Source organism: Rhineura floridana, chromosome 8 (assembly GCF_030035675.1).
Source record: "Rhineura floridana isolate rRhiFlo1 chromosome 8, rRhiFlo1.hap2, whole genome shotgun sequence".
Lineage (NCBI taxonomy): Eukaryota > Metazoa > Chordata > Lepidosauria > Squamata > Rhineuridae > Rhineura > Rhineura floridana.
This window is the reverse complement of record NC_084487.1, coordinates 55,765,517-55,786,373: the sequence shown is the minus strand read 5'-3', so window position 1 is coordinate 55,786,373 and position 20,857 is coordinate 55,765,517. Positions and strand designations below refer to the sequence as shown.

The 20,857-nt window shown below is 40.4% G+C and overlaps 1 pseudogene; it reads right to left on the bottom strand.

Annotated features, from left to right (window-relative positions):
- LOC133363328 (uncharacterized) overlaps positions 1–20,857 on the bottom strand; it is a 59,216-nt pseudogene that overhangs the window by 11,654 nt on the left and 26,705 nt on the right.

The window sequence follows — 20,857 nt, the reverse complement described above, 5'->3', positions numbered from 1 at the left end:
TTAAGAGATGAGCCAGTGCATTTTGTAAAAAAGAAGAACAGAGATATGACTTTACAACAATATTTTAGCAACATATTCAGAATTGATGGCAAGAAAATATTTGTGATAAAGGAAATTCCCATCAGACTCTTACTATATGACTATGGCTATGACAGCAAGATTAATATGGGATACTGATAATGGAAGAATGGATACTGAAATTACTGGACAGAACAGGACTATTGAAGATGGAAGATGGAATTAATATTGACAATGGAAGAATGGCTATTGAAATTATTGGCTCAAACAGGTTTGGCGAGATGGATTAATCTATATATTTATTTGGATTATGACAATGACAACAAGATTATTATGGGATACTGATAATGGAAGAATGGCTACTGAAATTATTGGATTCAATAGGATTATTGATAATGGAAGAATGGTTACTGAAATTATTGGACTTAATAGGATTATTGAAGATAGAAGATGGAATTAACATTGATAATGAGAATGGCTATTGAAATTATTGGACCTAACAGATTTGAATGAGATGGATTAATCGACATGTTTATTTGGAGAAAAATTGAAAGATATATCTCTCAAGGAACTGAAACCTCTCTTTGACTTTTTGTGGGAAGAATAAAGTAATGTTTATGAGATTTGATGATTAAGATAACTACTGGAGGAAAGTGATTTTATAATATAATTTAGGAGACAGGATTGTTATATATTGTAGACTTATAACTGATCTGCGACAAATCGGAAGTCAACATTTTATTTTATTGTTTAATTATTTTTGTTTTGTGTTTTTTTTTGTCTTTGAAAATTTGAATAAAAATTAATAATAATAATAATAAACTGCAGTTTGCTAAAGTATGAGGGGGTTTTCTTTTGCTATTTATTTAACATCACAAAGTAGCAGAGCTTGGAAGTAACTCGTTTTTTTAACGAGTTACTTGTAATTCGTTACAATTTTAAATAACGAGAGGGTAATTCCATTACATTTGGCAAGTAACGGAACGACTAGTAATTTCCCTACTTTTCAACTGCAACTTTAACGTTTCCACGTTAGGTTGGACATTACTTGGGGGCGGGAACAAGGGGAAGTCAGCTCCTGGCTGTGATTGGTGAACACAAGACATGTGCCTCACACTGATTGGACCTCTGCGCAGACTCTCTCTTCCCTCGGTGAATAGGCAGGGCCTGCTAGCGACTGAGAGGAAAAAATGGACGCTGGAGGAAAAAGCCAGGGCAAGGACAATGGAGGAGAAGGCAGCAGCAGAATGGCGAAGAGCTGTGGAGGTGAGTGACAATGATTTGTGTGTGTGTGTGTGTGTATGTGTGTGTGTGTGTGTGTGCCTCTCCTTACCTCGCTGCTGCCTCCGCGGCACCTTCTGCCCCCCCCACGGCCTACTTCTCTTCCTTCCCCCCCTTTTTGAACTCTCCCCCTTGTTCCCATGCATACCTGTGTGCTGTATTTATCCAGACAGAGCACTCCTGCCTTTTAAAATGCCGGCTAGCTTTTTATTGTATATTTATTTGAACTCCATCTTTCTTTTTATTTGTATTTTTGTCCTGTTTAATCACAAGACTGAATTGTATGTGGGACAAAAACTGTCTCGGTAATAATAATAATAATAATAATAATAATAATAATAATAATAATAATAATAATAAATCATTAGGCGTATAATAAATGGCTTAAGGCTGATTTTTTTGTTCTTGGCAGAGATGAGGTGAGAAGCAGGGTCCTTGCAGCTCCTCCTCTCAGTCCCCCAGCTCTCAAACTCATGTTCTGTGAGAAAGAGAGAGATTCCCAGTCCCAGAGAGAGACAACTCCTGTAAACCCCATTCTCTCCAACAGCATCCCCAGGCGGGGTACCTGTGAAGATCACCTCTTGTTGAAAAAAATCCATTTATTGCAGCTGAATATCTGGGCAATGTAAAATTAAAATGTTTAACTGATTAATCCTCTCCCTTTCAATAAACTGATCAATTACATTTCAATTGATTTGCTTATCACCAAGACTTCAAATCTATGAGAATTTCCAGAATATAATAATTAAAAGGAGTGCAAGACAATGAAGAATTCAATACAGAAGCTCTAGGGCACACAGTTAAAAAAAATCAAGGCTGATCTTTGTTATTGTTTCATGCATTCCCCGGTACAGTAACACACAAAATTACTCTAAAAACAATAAACAAGTGTCTCATATTAAAACTCATTCTTACCAATAAAAATAGGCCCCACTGATTAATCAACTCTCCTTTTAGTTAATTAATCTGCTGAAAATTAAAGCTTGTAGCCCTAGAGTTGGTTTTTTTTTTAAAAAAAAATCATTTGACCAGGAAGACAAGTACCGTTCAGTTCGCATACAGTGAATTTCAGAGTTGAGATTAATCTGTTCTCATCACAGCCCAGGCTTGTGTATTTATGTGCAAGCCCTTTCTTGATGACATTGCCATGTGGTGACCAAAGCAAGGAGGAGGGAAGTCTCAGGCTGTGTGGTGCAGTCGCTGCAACACAATTGCTGCCTAGAAAAGAATGTGAAGGTGCAAAAAGCAGAAGCTCAAGTAAGCTTCAATAAGATGAACAGTGCCAAAGCTGCACAGGCTGCAATAGGCAATGTTGAGGGGTTTCATCATTACTGCTTTTTAGGAAGTGAAGGTCAACCACTGTCAGTGCCGCCCTGGGCTCCTACTGCGAGGAAGGGCGGGATATATATAAATATAAATAAATATATATATATACAGAAAGAAAGAAAGGAGAGATGTAAAGGGGAGTATTTCTTTAGATGTTACCCTACTTTCCATTTTTGCTTTCTATTTGCTTCTAGCCCTATTCTGTCACTCTCCAGTACACATGAAGAAGGGGCAGTGAGGGCAACTCCCAAACCTGGGTGTTGCGCCTCCAAGTTAGTTACTTAGAACTAGGTATGCCTTTCCTATCTACGATGTATTTCTATAAATGAAATAGCTTTTCTTATTTTACTAAGTCTTAAGTCTCAGTGATCTCAGTGCAGGGTAAAAGCCTGCCACAAACACACACATTGGCACACACAAGCATCATAGACTGTTGACAATCTCTGCTAATATCTATACAAATGTACATAACATGCATCACCTGAACTCACATGATCTAGAGTTACCTTAGATCTTGCAAGATTTGCAAATGAGAAGCAATAGGGTTTTATATTAGTTCTGATTGTCTATTGGGCTATCATAGGTTATATGTTTTTTTCATTTTCTATGGCAAAAACTCCAACTTCAGTGGAATTTATGTGATGTGTTCTAATCATTTGAATTTGGCTAATGAATGCTTTATTCTTTCATCAGAACTTTAGCAGTAGTACTAAAATATTAATAAAAAAGAAAAGGGAAAGAAAAAATACTTTACATACATCATTCAGCTGTATTGCTAATTATAGATATAGATATAAAAGATAAACGGCATTTTGTCAAAAGTATTTTTGTCTACATTTTATACCTCATCCTTGGTTTTCCAAGCTTGGCATGGAATGCTTCTCATACAGAATTAATTTGAAATGCTGCATATTTATTATCATAATCATCATATTCAAAATAAAAAATATATGTACCGCCTTCAAGTCGATTCCAACTTACGGTGACCCTATGAATAGGGTTTTCATGAGGCTGAGAGGCAGTGACTGGCCCAAGGTCACCCAGTGAGCTTCATGGCTATGTGGGGATTTGAACCCTAGTCTCATTTTGTTCTCACAACAACCCTGTGAGATAGTAGGTTAGACTGGCCCAGGCAGGGTTATTCAGTGAGCAAAAATGATGCAAATAGGATCTCTTTTAATTGTGCTATCGACCTGCTTACTTCCACTCTGACTGGGGCATCTTGCAGCATGGGGAAGAGATGGGGGCACATCACAGCTGAAGTTCACCCATATAGGAGCATTATCTCTTGTTTATTACAGAGACGCCTGTTGCAGGTTTTGCTGCTGAGAGCAGCAGTCAGTTAGTGCAGCCACTTGAGTCACAGCTTGTTGATCCTGAGGAGGCAAAACTAGAAAGTGAGGTTCAGAAAGGAGGCCCTGTGCACGAGGAGGAGGAGGGCATGAAGCAGTGCCAGTTGCCCACAGCCACATCTGCAGAACAGCAAGTACCATGGGTTGGCTTTGAGAAAGCTTGTACATTTGTGAGCCAGAGTGGGAAAAATGTTGTTGTACGATGCAATTACTGCCTTCCAAGGATCAAAAATCTGAGATCAGCTGTTTCCTCCTCATCCAATGTGAAGAAACATTTTGAGGTAAGCCTTTGTCATGCTGGTCCTCAAAGAGTGTCCATTGTCTATTTATGTTTAAATTGTGAAGTTTTTCTTCCATTTTTTCTTGGATTCATGCTTTGTTCTTCTTCCTCAGAGGGCACACCCTGAGAAGCTGAGAGCAATTGAAGAAGCAATAAAGGCAAGGAGACGTGGCCTTCCTGAACCAATGCATGACACCCCTCCTCCCAAAATGCTGAAGCAGCAGCAGACAACCCTTGAGAGGTGGGGATCTGGCAGGGAGCCTGTCACCCAGAGCAATCTCGTCAGGAGAATCATTGATTTCATTGTAGAGGAGACATTACCACTTCAGACTGTGGACAAACCATCATTCATTAATCTGGTTCGCATTGGACTCCTCAAAGATCTCACCATCATATGTGCCAAGACTCTGAGAGACAGAATTGAGAAGAGAGCATGCCACATAAGAAAAACTCTTGCAAACCAAATGGGTGCTGTGGCATATATAGCAACCACTGCAGATTGTTGGACCAATGGCAAGAAGAGTTACTTTGGGGTAACAGCCCACTGGATCAACCCAACTACCCTGAAACGTGAGGTCGGAGCCTTGGCTTGTAAGTGTCTGAAGGGGCGCCATACATACGATGTCCTTTCAAAAGCACTGCATGATGTACATGTGCAGTACAGGATCCACAACAAAGTTATGTGCACTACTACAGACAACGGCTCCAACTTTGTGAAAGCGTTCAGAGTTTTCATGGCCAAAGAACCAGTGGAAGCTGCAGGCACCAGTGACGATGATGGTGATAACCAGGACGAGGAGGAGGCTGAGGTGGAGTTTGTGCCTATCTGTGAGATCCTGGACACAGGACCTGAGGCAGAGGAAGAAGCTGCAGACTCAGGAGAGGATTTGTTTTACCACCACACCAGAGATGTGCTAGCCACACCCTAAACCTTGTGGCAACACAAGACATAGAGGCCATGCTTTCTGACTCCTCCAAAAGTAGTCTTCTTGGTCCTTTCAAGAAACAGTTTCGTCCCTTGATGGGAAAGTGCAGCAAGTTGTGGTCCAAGCAGAACCAGTCAGCCCAGATTGCTGAGTATATCCGTGCGCAATGTGGTGTGTATCTGAAGGTACCGAATAAGACCAGGTGGAATTCCACCTTTGATGCGTTGAAGCAACTACATGAGCTCCTGTCAACTGTGCCACTAAAAATGCACGCCATAATGGACCGCTGCTCCTTGTCCAGGATCACAGCTGCTGAGACTGAAGTGGTACAGGAATACACAGAGATTATGGAGCCACTAGCCCAGTCCCTAGATATCCTGCAACGGGAGAACGGCATGTTCATGGGGTATTTGCTACCAACGCTCTGCAATCTGGACCTCAAGTTAGAAGGACTGGAAAACAAACCTGAGAGGTACACATACTGTTTTCAGCTGCTGAGAGGTGTGCGCGAAGCCCTAAGAAAGCGGTTTGCAGCTATCTGGGAGGACAAGAGGCTTCTTCTGGCAGCCTGCCTACACCCTCGCTTCAAACTAGATTGGCTGGAATCGTGTCAGGCCACCACCCATACCAACAAGTAAGAACATTAGGGAAGCCCTTTGGGTGGATTACTCCAAGGGAAATGTTGTCTCAAGGGAGGCATCAGAGGGCTTAAGGCAGGGGCTGGGCCTTTTCTTCCTGGGGCTCCTCATCACAACCTTGGGTTGCTGCAGGTAATCCTTAAGGGTCTTCTGTGCTGCCCCATGAGTGTGGTGACTTGGTCACCTTCCTACCTTCCATGTCATCATCCACAGGCTCAGGCTGGACCCTGAACCAGGGGACATGACAAGCATCAGGAAATGAAGAGCAGATGATGGTTTCCTAACATATATGTGTTAACATATCCTCTCTCTTTCTTAGATACACAATGGAAGCCTTGTTGAAAGCTGAAATAAAGATGGGTGTACTTAATGAGGACAGTGATCAGTCTTCAGATAAAGACCAGGAAGGAGATGACTTAGAAGATGACTTCTTTAACTTTCTGCCCCAGGGCAAGAAGTCAGCACTGGACACTGCTGAGGAGGAACTGGTGAGGTACCTGAGGTCTCCCAGCAGGGAAGTGTCATCACTCCATGGCTTTCCACGTGTGCTGCGGTGTTTTTTGCAGCACAACACAGGCATGCCTTCAAGCGCCGCAGTAGAACGCCTGTTCAGTACTGGTGGCAACGTAATGACTGTAAAAAGACATTCCTTGTCTGACATGCTCTTTGAGCATCTTGTTCTTTTGAGACATAACAGAAACATATTATAAAAGCATTTCAAGTGTAAAATTTGATTTCAAGAGTTGGGGTATCTTCATTGCTTGGGGGGATGTGAGATTCTGTTATGCCATTATGTTAATCTTATGGATAATTTTTTTTATTCTACTACCCCCTGTGTGTGTGTGTTTATTTTTAATATTGTTTTAGGCTTCTTAGATGTGCAGCAGCCAAGGCCAGCACCTTGTAGGAGTTTTTTTAAAAAAGTAACTGAAATGTAATTGTAGTGATTACTTTTGAGAAAAAGTAAAGTAATCAGTTACTTTCAGAGCAATTGTAATTGTAACGGTAATTACTACTTTTTTGGGCCAAGTAATTGTAACTGTAATTTATTACTTTTTAAAAGTAAATCTTCCAAGCTCTGCAAAGTAGTTTACAATATTTTGTTAGAGAGCCCAGCAATTCTCATCAATGATGTTACCATTCTCTTCCTCTCTTTCTTTATCTGTCATCCTTACCTCCTTTAACACACTTCCCCAAACAATTTTCCTGGAAAGCTTTTCCAGCACCATTGCCTTTTTATTCTTTTTGCCTTGTAATGCATATAGCTATTTTTTTAAAAAAACTTATTTAACCTTCACCTCCTTACTGGTTAGTTAAAAAATAAAATCTCACCGTTTCCATTCATTTTCATACCTCAGAAGACATTACTATCACTAAATACATATTATACAATGATAAATAAAAAACAAATTTTATAATTTAGTTCTTATCACTGAAATCTGACAACAGATATTCTATGCAATGACGGATTATTTCAATTTTTACATAATCTAAGTCAGAGGTGAATTTTTTCCCCAAAGTGTGGATCTATGAGTGCCTACTAGCATATTTTTCCTGACACACATAGTGCTTAACAGATAATGCCTAAGTTAAAATTATGCTTTCAAGATCTGGTTCTGGTTTCAGAGCAACCTGCTGTTGCAGAGAATGGGGGAACAATTGTTTCATGGGAAAAGCAGGTATCATCTACTTGGTTTTGAATTTCTGGCCACAGAAAAGATATCATGGGATTCAGAGGTAGCGCTTGGCTGCCAAATTCATGAAAGCCTTTTTGTGTGTGTGTGTGGGGGGGGGGGTTCACAGAGCAATGCAGCTGCTCAAAAGGGGAGAGAGGAACAAAGTTTAATTCATACACTTCTTTTCTCCTTGCCTTTTTATAAGCAACCCTTATAAAATTCAAAGTGTAAAAAGAAAATCTGAAAGGAACTGAACACCCAACTACACACACAAAATTGAAAAAAGAAAACAACCCCTGAGTCCTGACTTTCACTGAAATCCATGGTTTTCTAAAGGTATAATGTGTCCACAGACTTTTGATGTAATCTCTGATCCTTCAGAGCAGAAAAGCTAGGTAGATCAGTATAAAGAAAATCCTGTCAGACGCTCTTTGTGTGAATAAACGGGCTCAGCAAGTTTAGAAGACAGCCTAAAACAAAATGTGGGTAAGACACTGGATAACTAGTGACAAGGTCCTGAAGTGTTGAGACAAAAAGGCAGCAGGGACAACTTGCCAAGGATAGAGGATAGAGAAAAGTTTTTCTCCCTCTCTCATAAAGCTAGAACTCATGGACAGGACATCCAATGAAGCTGAATCTTGAAGGATTCAGGACAAAAGAAAGTACTTCTTCACATTGTGCATAGTTGAACTATGGAATTTGTTCCCACAAAAGGCAATGATGGCCACCAACTTGGATGGCTTTAAAAGGGGATTAGACAAATTCATGGAGGATAAGAATATCAAAGGCTACAAGCCAAGATGCCTATGCTCTGCCTCCACAGTCAGAGGCAGTGTGCTTCCGAATATCAGTTGCTGGAAACTGAAGGAGGGGAAAACAATCTTGCGCTCAGGTCCTGCTTGCAGGTTTCCCACAGGCATCTAGTTGGCCACTGTGAGAACAGGATGCTGGACTAGATGGGCCATTGGCTTGATCCAGCAAGCTCCTCTTACGTTCTTAAGGCTACCATAGCTATACCTAACATTACACTGATTCTACTTCAGTAGGTTGGTAACTTTATAAATGTCAGAAAGAAGTAGTGTCTTGCTGCAGAGGAAAAGACCTGTTCCTCAGTTTCCTAGTTGCAGCTTACAACTTTGGTAATCTCATGCAAATAAACCAAAGAGTAAAATTTAAGAGACTGGATTGCAAACTGTTAAATTCTACTCAGTTTTACTCCAAAGGGTTGGGCTCCTTTTGGGAGGAAGGGTGGGATATAAATGTAATAATTAAAAATATATAAATAAAATGAGGGGTGGATAGATGAAAAACCATGTATGTTGCCCTGAACTTCTTGGAGGACAGGTGGGATCTATAAGCATAATGAATAGCATAATAAATCTATAATATAAATAATACAAAATTATTCTTATGGTTCTGCTATACTAATGGGTCCAATTGCCATATTTTCCTTACCCCTCCAAGTACAATCACTTGAAGATGTATTTCAGCCATTACATGTTCTAAATAATGTAAATGGCATTTTAAGAATCCTAGTAAGTGTTCAAAATACTTAACAACTTATTTGTATTTAACTTTACCTACTTTGCTTTGGGCATGTCTCTATTTAGATTAAAGTGACTCACGAATGGTTGATTGGTTTTGAAAATGCTGCTCAATAAATGAGGAGATCTGCAAGAGAAAAATAACCACAATTACAACAATTGTTCTGCAGTTCTAAGACAAATACACTGATATCTATTGGTATGTAATGTAGACCCATTTCTAATGGCTGTTTCACACAATACAGCACTTTTGACAAAGTGCCCCATGATATTCTGAATATTAAGCTAGCTAAATGTGGGCTGGGTGGAACAACTATCAGGTGGATCCACAGTTGACTACAGAATCGTACTCAAAGAGTGCTTATCAATGGTTCTTTCTCAAATGGGGGGGATGTAATGAGCAGGGTACCGCAGGGGTATCTGTGATGCCCCTGTATTTTGATTACTGTAAATATGGTAAGTGCAGGTTTATTAAAGTATACATGGTAAGTGGATTGAGTGAGAGGGGGGAGTACATGGGCTAGAATGTTGGAGAATGCTGGATGATGATTGGCTGAGCATTTGAGTGGCTGAAGGTATAAATGGGAGGATAATAGTTGGTTGGGGTTCTGTTGGTGGAGTTTTGGAAGTTGGAGTTGGTTGTGGGTTGGATTATATTTGGCTGGTATTGAGGCAGATTATATATGACTAGAAACATAAAGAGGAACACAATATATGAAACCATATGCTTGTTAAATATACCTAAAGTAATCTTATTTCCTGGTGTTTATAAATAAATATTTTATTGGTTTACCAAAAGCCTGATCCTTGGCTGGGGCTTTCACAGACCAGAAGGGTGGGCAGGGTAATTACTAAGGTTGGGAAACAGTATCAGTGGTGGCAGCGGTGAAGAGATAGCGTATCATCAAGTATCCAGGGCAACCCAGGGCTGTATGCTTTATTGGCACAAAGATACAGGGGGGTTGTGGCCTGCAAGTGCACCCAGATACTAAGTAACAATAAGCCAGAAGGAGACTAAGGCAAAGTCCCCAGGCAATATTGTGAAATAGGGAGTGGCTGGTGGTGCTGCCTAGCAGTGGGATGTAGTGAGATCTGTTCTAGAGCCAGTGAGAGAACAAATAAAACTGAGGATCCTGACTGGAGGGACCTAACAGGTGGTGGTCTGAGGTGGGATCCTCACACTGTCCTGGGCCCAGTGCTCTTCAACATTTTTACTGAGATGAGAATGAGGAGGTGCAGGGAATGATTATCCAACTTGCAGATGATACAAAATGGGGAGGGATAGCTAATACCTTGAAAGACAGAAACAAAATTCAAAGGGATCTTGATAGGCTGCAGCATTAGGCTGAAAACAACAGAATGAAATTTAACAGAGATAAGTGCAAAGTTCTACACCTAGGAAAAAGAAACCAAATGCACAGTTATAAGATGGGGGATACATGGCTCAGCAATACTACATGCGAGAAGGATCTTGGGATTATTGTTGATCACAAGCTGAATATGAGCCAACAGTGTGATGTGGCTGCAAAAAAGGCAAATGCTATTTTAGGCTTCACTAACAGAAGTACAGTTTCCAAATTGTGTGAAGTATTGGTTCCCCTCTATTCAGCACTGGTTAGGCCTTATCTCGAGCACTGCATCCAGTTCTGGACACCACACTTTAAGAAGGATGCAGGCAAACCTACTTCCAAGTTGATAGAAGTTAGAGTCCCAAAATCTAGAAAGCCACAGGATCCTCACACCTGAATAACAGTTTTAGTAGGTACACACTGCATATCCAGTACACTAGAATTCCTAAAACATGTTAACAGAGCAGTATAAGATCCATCTGCAAAGGAAGTTGTTCACGTTCTGGGTAATTTATCCATTGAACTTATGTGTGCTGTGGTCAATTCCAGAGTGCACAAATCTTAATGGAGAATGAATATTGCAACATTTTACAGCTGTAGCTTTGGAAGATTTTCTCAATTTCTTTTCATTTGAAAAAAATGAAATGAACTGCCTTCAAGTCAATTCCAACTTATGGCAACCCTATGAATAGGGTTTTCATGGTAAGTGGTATTCAGAGGGGGTTTACCATTGCCCTTCTCTGAGGTTGAGAGGCAGTGACTGGCCCAAGGTCACCCAGTGAGCTTTATGGCTGTGTGGGGATTTGAACCTGGTCTTCCAGGTCGTAGTCCAACACTCTAACCATTATGCCACATTGACTCTCTTCTTTTTATTTACACAGCATAAAGATTTAAAATTAACTTTCCGAAAAGAACGGTAATATAAAATTGGTCAATCCTGAACAAATTATGGAATTTAACAGCATAAACCTATATTTACACAATTCTGGAGCATTTACTCCCCATTGCAAAGTGATTTGGCTTTTGCTGCTTTTACCTGGAAGAACCAGATGACACATCTTGTGTCAGGCTGCAAGATGGACTGGACTGGGAAGGAGGAATGTTGTCTGACATAGGAATCCTACTGTCATTCTCTTTTCCCTGTGGCATGTGGGAGTCAAGGGAAGCACCCACAAACTGCATTGTGCACTGTCTGCCAGCTCTTTGAGGGAAGGTTAAGGTTTTGTATGTATGTGGTGAGCTGATTTCTGAAATGTAACAATATACCACAGAGTCAACACCGACAACAAAATATAAAGAGGGCATTAATCTTGCCTCTGAGACAGCTGACTCAGATACATTTGAAATTAGTTAACTGTATGCACAATTACACTGCACAAGAACTGAAAGTGCAAAGCAAATATTCCCCCCAGGTGGAGTCCATCCCATTCATACAAAATTTGTTTTTAGGTGTCTAGAGTATAAAACAGGTACTTTGACCCAGGTGTTAAACAAATATTTGCAACCAAATGTTAACCTTTATATTAGTTGTAATGCTTAGAGTTTCTGCACTGGGATAATACTGGGAAGAGTAATCACTGTGAAAAAAAGATTACTATAAAGAATATCACACTTTGATTAATGCTTTTTCTGGTTAGTTTGCCACGGGGTAAGTAGGCTGCTTCGGATAAAATGTTGGGCACAGCCAGGAAGGTAATGTTCATGGACACCACCCCCACCACACTGCAGTCTGCTTCTCTCCTCCCCCGGGTCCCAGGCTTTCATCAGCAGCAGCTTCTCCTCCTTGCTCTTGGGGAGCAGGTCTTATCTTCTAGCTCAGTGATGGGGAATGTTGTTAGACTCCAACTCATCAGCCATAACTGGCCTGGCATAGCCAATAATCAGCTCAAACCCACGTTAAGAACAGAGCGTTCTTCTGCTATATGTGGTGACTTCCCTGAAGGAAACCTGCAAGTAGGACCTGAGTGTGAGAGGTCCTGTGGTTTCCAGCAACTAGTATTCAGATGAATGTGTGAACTCAGTTTTAAAACTTGGGGTTGTATTCAATATTAGTCCTACACAGCATAGACCCAGTGAAATGAATAGACAGGGCTAAATTAATTTCAATGGGCTTACTTTGAGCAGTGCTAAAACTGGATACAACCCTTTATCTTTATTTATTGTTTGTTATGGTTTTATCTTGCTTTTCAGACCAAAATGTATCTCAAAGTAGCTCACAGCAATTAAATTTTAAACACATGGATTCACTGATGGCTATATAACTAGTGTTCAAAAAAAAGTCCAATCTCAAAACATATCCCACATGCACACAAACTAATTAAGTGTGAAATCAATGTTTACGTTAAAGGCTATCTTTCAAATAATATAAATCACATCAAAATGTAAAGCAAAAATAAAACAGTATATTTTTATTAACAGTCTTAACATTAAGTGGCGTTAAGGTCTCTTTGCAAGGTGTCAGGTTAATGTTACATTAACAAATACAAATGCAGATGAATTGTACTGTTTAGTCTACACACAGTGATTATAATAATTTTTAACTTTCCCTTTAAATACCACGCCCCAAATATATAAACCATGTTCTGACTTATTTCATTCCTCTGGCTGATAAAATATAAATTAATTTTAAAATGTTAATATCCTCCTCCAATATACTTAGGCTACTAAATTAAGGACTGACCAAAAGCTATTCGGTAATACTCCATCCAGTCTTCCACAATATTCTTGATTTTCCTCCTCAGCACTTTTAGTTCTCTGGTAGGATTGTAGTATTTGATGTGGTTTATATTTCCTTCTGGAATTCTAGGTATTATCTCCTGTGATCGTTTTTTTAATAAAAAAAAGGAGTGCGCAATATAAATGTTTGTCTGCTGTTGTCACAAATTCTTAGAAAAGCAGGAATTAGAGAGAGTTCACCATTTTGCTACTTGGCAGGATTGGTGGCCAAAGTACCCTGACGTGAAGGTGTTCAACCTGGGCAAGTTGGCTTGTCTATACAAGTTCATTTATGCCTGGATTGTGGCAACTGCACTCCAGAATGTGCGGCAATGGCTACAGTTCGCCACTGGAGATCATATTGGCACTGCCTCCTCTGATGCTCAGAGCACTTCTTTTTTCTCATCTCTTGGGCAAGGCAAAGTGATTGAGGGTCTGGAGCAAGTTCCCTATCAGAAAAACTTACAACTTTGGGGGCTTTTCAGTTTATATAAAAGGCAAGTAAGAGGAGGTGTATAAAATTAAACATGATATGAGAAAGGTGTGTAGAGAAGTTTTTCTCCCTCTCTCATAATGCTAGAACCTGGGGACATCCAATGAAACGGAATGTTGGACGATTCAGTACAGAAAAAGGAAGTATTACTTAACACAGCACATAGTTAAACTATGGAATTTGCTTCCACAAGATGTAGTAATGACCACTAACTTGGATGGCTTTGAAAAGGATAAGACAAATGTATGGCTATCAATGGCTACTAAACACAACAGCTATGTTCTACCTCTACTGTTGGAGGCAGTATGTCTCTGAATACCAGTCGCTGAGAATCACAAGCAGGAAGAGTGCTATTGCACTCATCCTGCTTGAGAGGTCCTCACAGGTATTTGGTGGGCCATTATGACAACAATATGCTGGACTATATGGGTCTTTGGTCTGATCCAGTAGGGCTCTTCTTATGTTCTCTTAAGAGAAGCATGCTGTGGTGACTGCCCCTTTCATACCTGTGTGGAGGTTCTAATTCAGCATTTGCCCAAATAGCAACAAGTCTCCCCACAACATGCCACTGACTGAATCCATGGTAGCAATCATGTTCTGCCATCTGTCACTCTGGGCCAAACAACACATTTTGTTAGATATGAAGCTGTATGCAGGTTTTTTTAAAAAACACAATTTGACCATGCGGGCCTCTGATCCAGATCTGGATCCTAGCATGGGGTTGGAGGCTTTGACCCTTTACCTCTGCTCTGCTTCTGACCCAGGTAAGGCCTGCCACACCTGCGATTTGCTTTGCATGGGGAAAAAACCCTTCCATTTCTCTTCAATGAGAGTTTTTTTTCCTATTCAAATTGAAGGTGTGACACTCCTGATCTGGACTATAGAGGGGCACAAACAACTAAAGCACCACCTATTCCCCATACACTAGTATCAGGCTCTGGCAATTTGTGTAAAACAATAACACCCTGTACTGTAGCTAATGTAATGAGTGGTTTGGCCCTCATTCTCAGCTCAAGAGCAATAGTGGCTGCTGTACAAGATGGGTACTGGCCATCTTGTAAACTCCTTTCTTGAAGGCAATACACTCAATTTGTCAAGGAACAGGGGAGATGTTGCTGAGCAACAAATCCATATCATCGGTACTTGGCCATTTTGGTCTTAGAGATAATAGGGACATATGAGAAACTCAGCCTTATGGTCTCAGAGATATGTGTTTAACACAAGGTGGCTATATTAAAGTTTCAAAATGAAGAGCTCCACCAGTGCTTATAGCTGAAGAATGCCGCATGGCTACAAAGATAACCCACTCTACTGCTGGTCTCTCACTATTTTGTTTTGTTTTTTAACTATCCTCTGCCATGCTACAGTCCCTTTTGAGAGTACTAGACAAAAGTACACAAATATAAAACTTCCCTATTGAAGCTGGCATCTCAAAATTGATAATGGTTGGCACCAATGAAAGTCACAGATTAAAACGTAGAAAATTACGTGTATACTAAAATATTTCCTGTAGAGTTTGGATTTTTTTCATATCTGTCTTGGGTGTTCCAGCTGTTATATTTAAAGGGATTGTTGCTGAGATCTTGTGGCGCTATAGAGTTCAAGCATTCAATTACTAAAATATAGTGTATACAAAACACCACATCATATGTACAGATTAACTGAAGAAAATATTTCAACACCCACAAGTCACACTTAAAATGCTATTATTTCATCAACATGAAGCCAGACAACTAATGTCAGTTGCTAATGTGGATTAGATTTCCATGCCAAAATAAATGAAATAAATGTTAAGTCAGGTGGTGCTGAGTCATCACATTTATTACTATAGATATGAATCAGTATTTTAAAAGAGGTATCTAGATTTATGTTTTTAAATATAAGACTGGGAAAGAACATGAGTGTTTTGGAAGGCAATGGTCAGGCACCGTAAAACATGCTTGTGCTACACACACACACACAGAGCGCCAAGGCTGTGTACACATACTATTCCTTTAAAGCACATTCATATCACATTTCCCCCCACAAATAATCCTGGGAACTGTAGTTTCTTAAGTGTGCTAGGAAGTATAGCTCTGTGAGAGGGGTAAATGACAGTTCTCAGGATTTTTATTTTTTTTTTGTAGCTGAGGGCAAGTGCTTTGAATATGCTTTAAAAATATGGTCTGCACAGAAGCAGTTTAAAAGAGGCTTAATGTTTTATTTCTATGGCAATCTAATGATGCATTCTAGAAACTAATGGGAATAGACAACTCTTATTAAAAGCTTCATCTCTTTACTACAATTTACTCTGTCTTCAACTCGATTGGAAAAGGCAAACTGATTTTTTTTACATTATTTTATGAATCCATTTACTATTTCCAAAATACTACAGTGTTGGATTACTCAGCTAGGGACAAAATTCTGTCTCTTAGAAATATCTATTATTCCACTCAAAATCCCATTATTTTACAAAATTTAGTACATTTAAAACCCTATGAAGAAAGAGAATATCCAACAGGTTTAAAAATAATTTTCCCTTTTTCTTAATCCTCCTGGCATGATAGTACAATGGGTAGCTGCTCTGCAGCAATTAAATACTTTATGAGCTTTGGTATGCGTCTATGTTTAAATATCCAAATTGCTCACAATAAGGGGGAAAAAGCAGATATAATAAAAAGGACAAATTCTGAGTTCTTTATGTCTTTGGTCAGTGGGAAAACACTTGCATTACTTCCCTGTCTTGTATTTATATAGCTCAGCCGGGCTGTGCCAGCGGACGTCCCTCAGCCCAGCTCAGCTGGGCCAACCTGGCTCAGCTGAGACCAGCACTGGTGGCGCTGGCATAAGCTGGTGTAAGGCCCCAAAAGGAGTATGTTGAGGGCATGGCACGGAAGGGGGCCGAGGTGAGAGGACTTAAGCCACATCCAGCTTGTGTTCGGAGTGCTCCTGCAGGTCCCAATCCAGGCAAGAGTTGTGCCAAGAAAAAGGTCAGTCTAAGAAAATAATTACAGTAAAAGTCAATGTGGAGAGCTTATACCCTGGTAGCCATATTTGGGAGAGCAAGCTTTTACTTTCTGGTCCCTACGCAAAGCTCCTGGCTCAGCTGGCATTCAGCCAACTGAGAAGCTCTTGAATGACAACTGGATGCAACAACTAGCTTCTCTTGCTGCAGCACAATTTACACCAGCATCCCCTGAGTTGGATTGCTCTGCCTGGGAGCAATTCAAACTCAGCCAAGATCTGCTGGCATATGCAGAGTTTGGAATAGGCAGATCTCCAGATGAGCCTAGGCTGACGTCCTTCATCATGGCTGAGCTGATAGAGCAAAAGCTGGGGTAAGTCCTGACGAGGAGGTGTTCCAGGGGAATGGCAGGGCAGAGGGAGGCTTACCCCTATTCCAAATTCTGTTTAGCTCGGTCATGCAGCTCAGCAACCCAGCAGAACTTACACTGGCAAAAAAGATGCTGTAAGTCAAACTCTACTTTAAAGTCTACTTAAACCCTATTTGTATTCCTTCTGCCAGCTCAGCCGGCAGTAGCCTTCATTTCTGAACAGAATTACACCAGCATAATTTCCTCAGTGTAATGTATGCTGACTTCCTATCGTTTGAATTGCTCTGTAGGTCATGCTCAAATCCATTGATTTCAATGGATCTACTCAGAGTATAACATTGCATATCGCCCATTATTATTAATAATGATGTTGTACTTAAAAATTAATGACATTTTAAATTTTAAACAACATTTCCAAAGAGGTGTGTAATAAATATTAATAAAAACCAAAGCACATCAAATAAAAGTTCAGATCAAATTATGAGTAGAATAGCAAAGGAAAAGCAGAATCAAGCAGTAAAAGTAATAAAACTCCAGATAAAAGAACCACCTGTGCAAACATTCCCAGCCAAAAAAAATTAAATAGAAGTTCAAAGACGTCTGAACCTAGCACCATGATGTTCACTGGAAGCCTCTAGGCCAGTAATTGCTTCTCCACCTAACTCACCTCACAGGGTTGTTGTGAGGATAATATTGGGAGGGAAAGAACCATGAATATCCCCTTGAACACTTTGGAGTAAAAGCAGGATATAAATATAACAACACATAAATAATCCATAACAGAAGGGCAGCATGTAAACTTCTCTGGGTAGTGCATTCCATAACCAGGGTGTCATCACTAAAAAGTCCTTGTCCTGGCAACCATCTAACTCACATCTAAGTGCAAGGGCACAAATGCTAGTCCACTTCTCTTTCTTATTCTCAGTTGCCTTTGTTCCACTTTCCTTTCTCTTGGCCTCTATTTTCTGCTCCACTCTAAAGACTCCAGTTGCCCCTGCCTCATATTCTTAATTCAGTACCAGCTTTCTCTGTGTGTTATTTCTTAGTATGCCGGCTTCATCTTTCTCTCAGTCCTCTGCCTCCTCCCCTTTTCCTTTCAGTTCCTCACAATACAACTCCAATGGTAGGTATGTGTATGGATTGGAGACATAAGGAAGAGCAGGCAATATCTTAATTTTGGCTGGCTTTAACTCATTTTTCCTTTTCCTTGACACCTGCTTCCTTTGTCCTGTGGTTCTATGTCCTGCCTGTCCTTTTGCCTTCTTTTCATCCTCTGCTATCTTCCCAGACTCTTTTTTATGGTCCTCCTTCCTTTCCTGCATTTGCTGATATACGGTGGAATGATATTATTATGGCACCCAAGCATCCAGCAAATAGCTGCAAATCTTGCACACTGCCTTTCATTTCTATTGGATTTGGTAGTTATTGTATAATAAGGAATCAAAATTGCATTAGCTAAAGAAGCATTTTGCTTACAGTTTCATGGGGTTAAGATCAGCATACTGAAAATAAACTACAGCAAAATATCTGTTATGTATCATAATAGTTTATTGAAAGCAGGGGAATATGTTAGGAAAAAATACACTGTAGCAGTGTGAAAATAAAATTACATTTACTTATTTTAATAATGGTTTCTGACAGCTGCTTACGTCTTTTTTTAGAGGGTTCTTTGCCGCCGCCTCCGTTTTGCCATGTGTATTAGAAAATCCTTTGACTGATGTAGATGGTAAATTAACTTCTGTGAATATCTGACCCTAGAAAACAGAAAGATAGAGAGAACAAATAAAGGGACATATTTTAAGTATGTGCAATATAATGAGTTTCTATCTTTTTTCTTGCAGGATTTCCTGTATTATTCCAGTTGCATACAGACAACAAAACAGGTGAAACTTTTCTTGGCAAGGAGATGCAACAATGAAGAAAATATGTGCTGCTGAATTGCTGCCTGTTATGAAGTACACAAGCCCTACCGGAAAATAGCAGCAACAAAATTCTATGTGACCGCAGTGAGATTACCTGTAACAAAACAAGAGCGTATTACTATTTGGCTCCTGTCCTGATTGTGATGTAGTTACTGCTTAAAATACTGTTACATGCACCCCAATCTCCAAGGGATAAGAGATTTCAGGGGTGCCAGCACATAACTCAGGATTGGTTTGCTCAGATTGAAGGTCACTAGAGACTGTGGCACCTTTGTTTTATGACAGGTGGAGCTTCCAAAGGGTATTCCCACTCACTTCACTATCAAGCTCACCCTGATTCTGAATTCAATGGAGAAGTCTGTTTGCATGGAAACAATATGTGTGTGCAAGAACATACAGATGGGAACCTCATCAACTGGAAATTGCCTTCTTATTCTGTTTCTTATTGCTTTTCAAGCTACTGTACAACAGATATTTTACTTTCTAAACATTCCCACAACCAAATTTTCCCACACACAACCATGACGGCTGTTATCTCCAAGCAGCCTCTGTAGTCGTACAAGCTCTAGCCTGACTGGGATGTCGTGTGGTTTTGAATAATAAGTGATTGCACCATACCAGATTTTCTAACTGTGGAACAGCCACACCTCGTACTGGTGACAAAGACAAACGCACACTTTCATGTTGCCACTTGTAAAGCAAACCAACAGCAAAGCGTCCTGCAACCTTCACAGTGATGCATTTGTTAACCTAGCATAAGACATAAGAAATGTGTACTTGTTAGTATTCTTTGGATAAGAAATTTGTCAATATGTGAATACTTCAAAATGCGAACAGAAAGCTGATTAACCTACTATCTCAATCTATTAATCAAAATATATAGTAGGTTTATCAGCTTGTTTAATAATTTTCTGTCATTTTTTCTTCTATTTGTTTTTGAGTTTCCCATATAGGCATATATAGAGAGAGACAGTTTTGAAAGCAACAAACAGAACTTCACCCAAGCTTGCTCTGGATCCCTATAAAGATTCTGTTAATCACCTAAAAATATATACATCTAATTGTGATTAACAGAACAGTAAATGTTTACTAGCAAAACTAGCACCATGTCCATACAACTACTGGTCTGGAATGTTTGCACCTTGTGTTGGGCCAGAGGGACAGACTAGGAATCCTTTTGGTGTACCGCCCACCTTGCTGCCCAGTGGCTTCCTTAACTGAGTTGACGGAAGTGGTCTCGGAGGTATTGTTGAGATCCCCTAGACTATTAGTACTGGGGGATGTCAACATTCATGCCGAGGCTACTTTGTCTGGGGCGGCTCAGGACTTCATGGACTCCATGACAACCATGGGGCTGTCCCAATATGTTAGTGGCCCAACACATATATCAGGGCATACACTCGACCTTATTTTTGTTACTGGACATGGGGATAGTGATCTGGATGTGGGGAGTTTTACATCTCTCCCTTTGTCATGGACAGATCACTGCTTGCTGAAGTTTAGACTTTCAGCGACCTTTTCCCTCCGCAAGGGTGGGGGACCTATTAAATTGGTCCGCCCCCGGAGACTAATGAATCCTGAAGGTTTTCAAAGGGCTCTGGGGGATTTTCCGGCTGATAGGACCGGCGCTCCTGTTGAAGCCCTGGTTAATCTGTGGAATGCGGAGATGGCCCGGGCTGTCGACACGATCGCTCCTGCGCGCCCTCTCCTTTGCAGAGCTCATTCAGCTCCTTGGTATACTCCAGAGTTGAGGGCGATGAAGCAAGATAGGAGGCGGCTTGAGCGGAGATGGAGACGAACTCCTGATGAATGCAACTATACGCTGGTTTGTGCTTTCACCAAGCGGTATATAGGAGCGGTGAGGGCGGTGAAAAAACAATATTTCGCCGCCACTATTAAGGCATCTCTCTCCCGCCCAGCGGAGCTTTTTAGAGTTGTCCGAGGGCTACTCCATCTAGGCCTTCAGGACACTGTAGATACTTCGGTGGCCCGCTGCAATGAGTTTGCTGAGCACTTCCAGCAT